Consider the following 10243-nt stretch of genomic DNA (forward strand, 5'->3'; position numbering starts at 1 on the left):
ACACTTGACACTTACTGAGTCACCAAGTACACTGACAGACACTTGCTGAGTCACCAAGTACACTGACAGACACTTGCTGAGTCACCAAGTACACTGACAGACACTTGACACTTGCTGAGTCACCAAGTACACTGACAGACACTTGCTGAGTCACCAAGTACACTGACAGATACTTGCTGAGTCACCAAGTACACTGACAGACACTTGCTGAGTCACCAAGTACACTGACAGACACTTGCTGTACACTGACAGACACCAAGTACACTGACAGACACTTGCTGAGTCACCAAGTACACTGACAGACACTTGCTGAGTCACCAAGTACACTGACAGACACTTGCTGAGTCACCAAGTACACTGACAGACACTTGCTGAGTCACCAAGTACACTGACAGACACTTGCTGAGTCACCAAGTACACTGACAGACACTTGCTGAGTCACCAAGTACACTGACAGACACTTGCTGAGTCACCAAGTACACTGACAGACACTTGCTGAGTCACCAAGTACACTGACAGACACTTGATGAGTCACCAAGTACACTGACAGACACTTGCTGAGTCACAAAGTACTCTGTCAGACACTGAGTCACCAAGTACACTGAGTCACCAAGTACACTGACAGACACTTGCTGAGTCACCAAGTACACTGACAGACACTTGCTGAGTCACCAAGTACACTGATAGACACTTGCTGAGTCACCAAGTACACTGACAGATACTTGCTGAGTCACCAAGTACACTGACAGACACTTGCTGAGTCACCAAGTACACTGACAGACACTTACTGAGTCACCAAGTACACTGACAGACACTTGCTGAGTCACCAAGTACACTGACAGACACTTGCTGAGTCACCACGTACGCTGAGAGACACTTGATGAGTCACCAAGTACACTGACAGACACTCGCTGAGTCACCAAGTACAGTGACAGACACTTGCTGAGTCACCAAGTACACTGACAGACACTTGCTGAGTCACCAAGTACACTGACAGACACTTGCTGAGTCACCAAGTACACTGACAGACACTTGCTGAGTCACCAAGTACACTGACAGATACTTGCTGAGTCACCAAGTACACTGACAGACACTTGCTGAGTCACCAAGTACACTGACAGACACTTGCTGAGTGACCAAGTACACTGACAGACACTAGCTGAGTCACCAAGTACACTGACACCAAGTACACTGACAGACACTTGCTGAGTCACCAAGTACACTGACAGACACTTGCTGAGTCACCAAGTACACTGACAGACTTGCTGAGTCACCAAGTACACTGACAGACACTTGCTGAGTCACCAAGTACACTGACAGACACTCGCTGAGTCACCAAGTACACTGACAGACACTTGCTGAGTCACCAAGTACACTGACAGACACTTGCTGAGTCACCAAGTACACTGACAGACACTTGCTGAGTCACCAAGTACACTGACAGACACTTGCTGAGTCACCAAGTACACTGACAGACACTTGCTGAGTCACCAAGTACACTGACAGACACTTGCTGAGTCACCAAGTACACTGACAGACACTTGCTGAGTCACCAAGTACACTGACAGACACTTGCTGAGTCACCAAGTACACTGACAGACACTTGCTGAGTCACCAAGTACACTGACAGACACTTGCTGAGTCACCAAGTACACTGACAGACACTTGCTGAGTCACCAAGTACACTGACAGACACTTGATGAGTCACCAAGTACACTGACAGACACTCGCTGAGTCACCAAGTACACTGACAGACACTTGCTGAGTCACCAAGTACACTGACACTGACAGACACTTGCTGAGTCACCAAGTACACTGACAGACACTTGCTGAGTCACCAAGTACACTGACAGACACTTGCTGAGTCACCAAGTACACTGACAGACACTCGCTGAGTCACCAAGTACACTGACAGACACTTGCTGAGTCACCAAGTACACTGACAGACACTTGATGAGTCACCAAGTACACTGACAGACACTTGCTGAGTCACCAAGTACACTGACAGACACTTGCTGAGTCACCAAGTACACTGACAGACACTCAAATGTGTTGCTCTTTGAACAGTTGTGTTCAGAAATATAAGTGTGTCTGCATGTTATGTTTTAATGTGAACTGTATATGTGAACACGCTGTGTTCAGTCATGTGAACTGCGTATGTGTGAACATATTGTGTTCATCACTGCAACACATAAACAACAGTTGTTGTGAAGCTGTTGATCAAAGACAGTGTCTTTACTGACGTTTTCTTTCTGAACGAAGCGGCTTGTCTGCCTTGCAACACTGGTGGCTTGTCTGCCTTGCAACACTGGTGGCCTGTCTGCCTTGCAATATTGGTGGCTTGTCTGCCTTGCAATATTGGTGGCTTGTCTGCCTTGCAATACTGGTGTCTTGTCTGCCTTGCAACACTGGTGGCTTGTCTGCCTTGCAACACTGGTGGCTTGTCTGCCTTGCAATATTGGTGGCTTGTCTGCCTTGCAATACTGGTGTCTTGTCTGCCTTGCAATACTGGTGTCTTGTCTGCCTTGCAACACTGGTGGCTTGTCTGCCTTGCAACACTGGTGGCTTGTGTGCCTTGCAATATTGGTGGCTTGTCTGCCTTGCAACACTGGTGGCTTGTCTGCCTTGCAATATTGGTGGCTTGTCTGCCTTGCAATACTGGTGTCTTGTCTGCCTTGCAACACTGGTGGCTTGTCTGCCTTGCAACACTGGTGGCTTGTCTGCCTTGCAACACTGATTGCTTGTCTGCCTTGCAATATTGGTGGCTTGTCTGCCTTGCAATACTGGTGTCTTGTCTGCCTTGCAACACTGGTGGCTTGTCTGCCTTGCAACACTGGTGGCTTGTCTGCCTTGCAACACTGGTGGCTTGTCTGCCTTGCAACACTGGTGGCTTGTCTGCCATGCAACACTGGTGGCTTGTCTGCCTTGCAATATTGGTGGCTTGTCTGCCTTGCAACACTGGTGGCTTGTCTGCCTTGCAATATTGGTGGCTTGTCTGCCTTGCAATACTGGTGTCTTGTCTGCCTTGCAATACTGGTGGCTTGTCTGCCTTGCAATACTGGTGGCTTGTCTGTTTGCAACACTGGTTGGTGTCTGCCTTGCAATACTGGTCGATTGTCTGCCTTGCAACACTGGTGGCTTGTCTGCCTTGCAACACTGGTGGCTTGTCTGCCTTGCAATACTGGTGGCTTGTCTGCTTTGCAACACTGGTGGTTTGTCTGCCTTGCAACACTGGTGGCTTGTCTGCCTTGCAACACTGGTGGCTTGTCTGCCTTGCAATACTGGTGGCTTGTCTGCCTTGCAATACTGGTGGCTTGTCTGCGTTGCTACACTGGTGGGTTGTCTGCCTTGCAACACTGGTCGATTGTCTGCCTTGCAACACTGGTGGCTTGTCTGCCTTGCAACACTGGTGGCTTGTCTGCCTTGCAATACTGGTGGCTTGTCTGCCTTGCAATACTGGTGGCTTGTCTGCCTTGCAATACTGGTGGCTTGTCTGCCTTGCAATACTGGTGGCTTGTCTGCTTTGCAACACTGATGGTTTGTCTGCCTTGCAATACTGGTCGATTGTCTGCCTTGCAACACTGGTGGCTTGTCTGCCTTGCAACACTGGTGGCTTGTCTGCCTTGCAATACTGGTGACTTGTCTGCTTTGCAACACTGGTGGTTTGTCTGCCTTGCAACACTGGTCGATTGTCTGCCTTGCAATACTGGTGGCTTGTCTGCCTTGCAACACTGGTGGCTTGTCTGCCTTGCAACACTGGTGGGTTGTCTGCCTTGCAACAGTGGTGGGTTGTCTGCCTTGCAACATTGGTGGCTTGTCTGCTTTGCAACACTGGTGGGTTACCCATATTGCAATACTGTTTACTTGTCCGCTGTGGAACACTTACTGCTTATGCGCCTTTTAACACTGCTGACTTTGTTTTTTAACACTGGTGGTTCGTCTGCCTTGCAACACTGGTACTTTGTCTGTCTTGCAACACTAGTTCGTCTGCCTTGCAACACTGGTACTTTGTCTGTCTTGCAACACTAGTTCGTCTGCCTTGCAATACTGGTGACTTGTCATTGGTGGTTCCCTTTGCAACACTTGTCTTGTCTCCCTTGCAACACTGGCATTTTGTCAGCTTGCAGCATCAGTGGATTAACAACCTTGCAACAATTTTGACTAAAAATTTATAGCAATTGAGATTTGTTACATTGTTTGCTTTACATAAAGCGACGATGAGAAGCTTTGCAGCCGTTGCAACTTCATCTCTTGACGCAGGACTGTTGCAACTTCATCACTTGACGCTGGACTGTTGCAACTTCATCACTTGACGCAGGACTGTTGCAACTTCATCACCTGACACAGAACTGTTGCAACTTCATCACTTGACGCAGGACTGTTGCAACTTCATCACTTGACACAGAACTGTTGCAACTTCATCACTTGACACAGAACTGTTGCAACTTCATCACTTGACGCAGGACTGTTGCAACTTCATCACCTGACGCAGGACTGTTGCAACTTCATCTCTTGACGCAGGACTGTTGCAACTTCATCACCTGACGCTGGACTGTTGCAACTTCATCACCTGACGCTGGACTGTTGCAACTTCATCACCTGACGCAGGACTGTTGCAACTTCATCACTTGACGCAGGACTGTTGCAACTTCATCACTTGACGCAGGACTGTTGCAACTTCATCTCTTGACGCAGGACTGTTGCAACTTCATCTCTTGACGCAGGACTGTTGCAACTTCATCTCTTGACGCAGGACTGTTGCAACTTCAACTCTTGACGCAGGACTGTTGCAACTTCATCACTTGACGCAGGACTGTTGCAACTTCATCTCTTGACTGTTGCAACTTCATCTCTTGATGCAGGACTGTTGCAACTTCATCTCTTGATGCAGGACTGTTGCAACTTCATCTCTTGATGCAGGACTGTTGCAACTTCATCTCTTGACGCAGGACTGTTGCAACTTCATCTCTTGACGCAGGACTGTTGCAACTTCATCACTTGACGCAGGACTGTTGCAACTTCATCACTTGACGCAGGACTGTTGCAACATCATCTCTTGACGCTGGACTGTTGCTTGACGCAGGACTGTTGCAACTTCATCTCTTGACGCAGGACTGTTGCAACTTCATCACTTGACGCAGGACTGTTGCAACTTCATCACCTGATGGTGGACTGTTGCAACTTCATCTCTTGACGCAGGACTGTTGCAACTTCATCACTTGACGCAGGACTGTTGCAACTTCATCACCTGATGCAGGACTGTTGCAACTTCATCACTTGACGCAGGACTGTTGCAACTTCATCACTTGACGCAGGACTGTTGCAACTTCATCTCTTGACGCAGGACTGTTGCAACTTCATCACTTGACGCAGGACTGTTGCAACTTCATCTCTTGACGCAGGACTGTTGCAACTTCATCTCTTGACGCAGGACTGTTGCAACTTCATCTCTTGACGCAGGACTGTTGCAACTTCATCACTTGACGCAGGACTGTTGCAACTTCATCACCTGATGGTGGACTGTTGCAACTTCATCTCTTGACGCAGGACTGTTGCAACTTCATCACCTGATGGTGGACTGTTGCAACTTCATCACTTGACGCAGGACTGTTGCAACTTCGTCACCTGATGGTGGACTGTTGCAACTTCATCTCTTGACGCAGGACTGTTGCAACTTCATCACTTGACGCAGGACTGTTGCAACTTCATCTCTTGACGCAGGACTGTTGCAACTTCATCTCTTGACGCAGGACTGTTGCAACTTCATCACCTGACGCAGGACTGTTGCAACTTCATCTCTTGACGCAGGACTGTTGCAACTTCATCTCTTGACGCAGGACTGTTGCAACTTCATCACTTGACGCAGGACTGTTGCAACTTCATCTCTTGACGCAGGACTGTTGCAACTTCATCACTTGATGCAGGACTGTTGCAACTTCATCACTTGATGCAGGACTGTTGCAACTTCATCTCTTGACGCAGGACTGTTGCAACTTCATCACTTGACGCAGGACTGTTGCAACTTCATCACCTGACACAGAACTGTTGCAACTTCATCACTTGACGCAGGACTGTTGCAACTTCATCACCTGATGCAGGACTGTTGCAACTTCATCACTTGACGCAGGACTGTTGCAACTTCATCACTTGACGCAGGACTGTTGCAACTTCATCACCTGACGCAGGACTGTTGCAACTTCATCACTTGACACAGAACTGTTGCAACTTCATCACTTGACGCAGGACTGTTGCAACTTCATCACCTGACGCAGGACTGTTGCAACTTCATCACCTAACGCAGGACTGTTGCAACTTCATCAGCTGACGCTGGACTGTTGCAACATCATCACCTGACGCTGGACTGTTGCAACTTCATCACCTGACGCTGGACTGTTGCAACTTCATCACCTGACGCAGGACTGTTGCAACTTCATCACCTGACGCTGGACTGTTGCAACTTCATCACCTGACGCTGGTCTGTTGCAACTTCATCACCTGGCGCAGGACTGTTGCAACTTCATCACCTGACGCTGGACTGTTGCAACATCATCACCTGACGCAGGACTGTTGCAACTTCATCACTTGACGCAGGACTGTTGCAACATCATCACCTGACGCTGGACTGTTGCAACATCATCACCTGACGCTGGACTGTTGCAACTTCATCACTTGATGCAGGACTGTTGCAACATCATCACCTGACGCTGGACTGTTGCAACTTTATCACCTGACGCTGGACTGTTGCAACTTCATCACCTGACGCTGGACTGTTGCAACTTTATCACCTGACGCTGGACTGTTGCAACTTTATCACCTGACGCTGGACTGTTGCAACTTCATCACATGACGGTGGACTGTTGCAACATCATCACCTGACGCTGGACTGTTGCAACTTCATCACTTGATGCAGGACTGTTGCAACATCATCACCTGACGCTGGACTGTTGCAACTTTATCACCTGACGCAGGACTGTTGCAACTTCATCACTTGACGCTGGACTGTTGCAACTTTATCACCTGACGCTGGACTGTTGCAACTTCATCACCTGACGCTGGACTGTTGCAACTTCATCACCTGACGCTGGACTGTTGCAACTTCATCACCTGACGCTGGACTGTTGCAACTTCATCACCTGACGCTGGACTGTTGCAACTTCATCACCTGACGCAGGACTGTTGCAACTTTATCACCTGACGCTGGACTGTTGCAACTTCATCACCTGACGCTGGACTGTTGCAACTTCATCACCTGACGCTGGACTGTTGCAACTTCATCACCTGACGCTGGACTGTTGCAACTTCATCACCTGACGCTGGACTGTTGCAACATCATCACCTGACGCTGGACTGTTGCAACTTCATCACCTGACGCAGGACTGTTGCAACTTTATCACCTGACGCTGGACTGTTGCAACTTCATCACCTGACGCTGGACTGTTGCAACATCATCACCTGACGCTGGACTGTTGCAACTTCATCACCTGACGCAGGACTGTTGCAACTTCATCACCTGACGCTGGACTGTTGCAACTTCATCACCTGACGCTGGACTGTTGCAACTTCATCACCTGACGCTGGACTGTTGCAACTTCATCACCTGACGCTGGACTGTTGCAACATCATCACCTGACGCTGGACTGTTGCAACTTCATCACCTGACGCAGGACTGTTGCAACTTTATCACCTGACGCTGGACTGTTGCAACTTCATCACCTGACGCTGGACTGTTGCAACATCATCACCTGACGCTGGACTGTTGCAACTTCATCACCTGACGCAGGACTCTTGCAACTTTATCACCTGACGCTGGACTGTTGCAACTTCATCACCTGACGCTGGACTGTTGCAACTTCATCACCTGACGCTGGACTGTTGCAACTTCATCACCTGACGCAGGACTGTTGCAACATCATCACCTGACGCAGGACTGTTGCAACATCATCACCTGACGCTGGACTGTTGCAACATCATCACCTGACGCAGGACTGTTGCAACTTCATCACCTGACGCAGGACTGTTGCAACATCATCACCTGACGCAGGACTGTTGCAACTTCATCACCTGACGCAGGACTGTTGCAACATCATCACCTGACGCTGGACTGTTGCAACATCATCACCTGACGCAGGACTGTTGCAACATCATCACCTGACGCTGGACTGTTGCAACTTCATCACCTGACGCTGGACTGTTGCAACATCATCACCTGACGCTGGACTGTTGCAACTTCATCACCTGACGCTGGACTGTTGCAACTTTATCACCTGACGCAGGACTGTTGCAACTTCATCACTTGACGCTGGACTGTTGCAACTTTATCACCTGACGCTGGACTGTTGCAACTTTATCACCTGACGCTGGACTGTTGTAACTTCATCACTTGACGCTGGACTGTTGCAACTTCATCACCTGACGCTGGACTGTTGCAACATCATCACCTGACGCAGGACTGTTGCAACATCATCACCTGACGCTGGACTGTTGCAACTTTATCACCTGACGCTGGACTGTTGCAACTTCATCACCTGACGCTGGACTGTTGCAACTTCATCACCTGACGCTGGACTGTTGCAACTTCATCACCTGACGCTGGACTGTTGCAACTTCATCACCTGACGCTGGACTGTTGCAACATCATCACCTGACGCTGGACTGTTGCAACTTCATCACCTGACGCTGGACTGTTGCAACTTTATCACCTGACGCTGGACTGTTGCAACTTCATCACCTGACGCTGGACTGTTGCAACTTCATCACCTGACGCAGGACTGTTGCAACTTTATCACCTGACGCTGGACTGTTGCAACTTCATCACCTGACGCTGGACTGTTGCAACTTCATCACCTGACGCTGGACTGTTGCAACTTCATCACCTGACGCTGGACTGTTGCAACTTCATCACCTGACGCTGGACTGTTGCAACATCATCACCTGACGCTGGACTGTTGCAACTTCATCACCTGACGCAGGACTGTTGCAACTTTATCACCTGACGCTGGACTGTTGCAACTTCATCACCTGACGCTGGACTGTTGCAACATCATCACCTGACGCTGGACTGTTGCAACTTCATCACCTGACGCAGGACTGTTGCAACTTCATCACCTGACGCTGGACTGTTGCAACTTCATCACCTGACGCTGGACTGTTGCAACTTCATCACCTGACGCTGGACTGTTGCAACTTCATCACCTGACGCTGGACTGTTGCAACATCATCACCTGACGCTGGACTGTTGCAACTTCATCACCTGACGCAGGACTGTTGCAACTTTATCACCTGACGCTGGACTGTTGCAACTTCATCACCTGACGCTGGACTGTTGCAACATCATCACCTGACGCTGGACTGTTGCAACTTCATCACCTGACGCAGGACTGTTGCAACTTTATCACCTGACGCTGGACTGTTGCAACTTCATCACCTGACGCTGGACTGTTGCAACTTCATCACCTGACGCTGGACTGTTGCAACTTCATCACCTGACGCAGGACTGTTGCAACTTTATCACCTGACGCTGGACTGTTGCAACTTCATCACCTGACGCTGGACTGTTGCAACATCATCACCTGACGCTGGACTGTTGCAACTTCATCACCTGACGCTGGACTGTTGCAACATCATCACCTGACGCTGGACTGTTGCAACATCATCACCTGACGCTGGACTGTTGCAACTTCATCACCTGACGCAGGACTGTTGCAACTTTATCACCTGACGCTGGACTGTTGCAACTTCATCACCTGACGCTGGACTGTTGCAACATCATCACCTGACGCTGGACTGTTGCAACTTCATCACCTGACGCAGGACTCTTGCAACTTTATCACCTGACGCTGGACTGTTGCAACTTCATCACCTGACGCTGGACTGTTGCAACTTCATCACCTGACGCTGGACTGTTGCAACTTCATCACCTGACGCTGGACTGTTGCAACATCATCACCTGACGCTGGACTGTTGCAACATCATCACCTGACGCAGGACTGTTGCAACATCATCACCTGACGCTGGACTGTTGCAACTTCATCACCTGACGCTGGACTGTTGCAACATCATCACCTGACGCAGGACTGTTGCAACATCATCACCTGACGCTGGACTGTTCTATATTAATACAATCTCTAACAAAAGATTACCCTTTTGATATCGCTGACCTTTTTCATTTTTTCTGTCTCGTAAATAAAGAGGATGAGATATCACAGCCACTGAATGCAGGAGCGAACAAGACTGAGTCCTGATT

Source organism: Cherax quadricarinatus, chromosome 16 (assembly GCF_038502225.1).
Source record: "Cherax quadricarinatus isolate ZL_2023a chromosome 16, ASM3850222v1, whole genome shotgun sequence".
Taxonomy (NCBI): Eukaryota; Metazoa; Arthropoda; class Malacostraca; order Decapoda; family Parastacidae; genus Cherax; species Cherax quadricarinatus.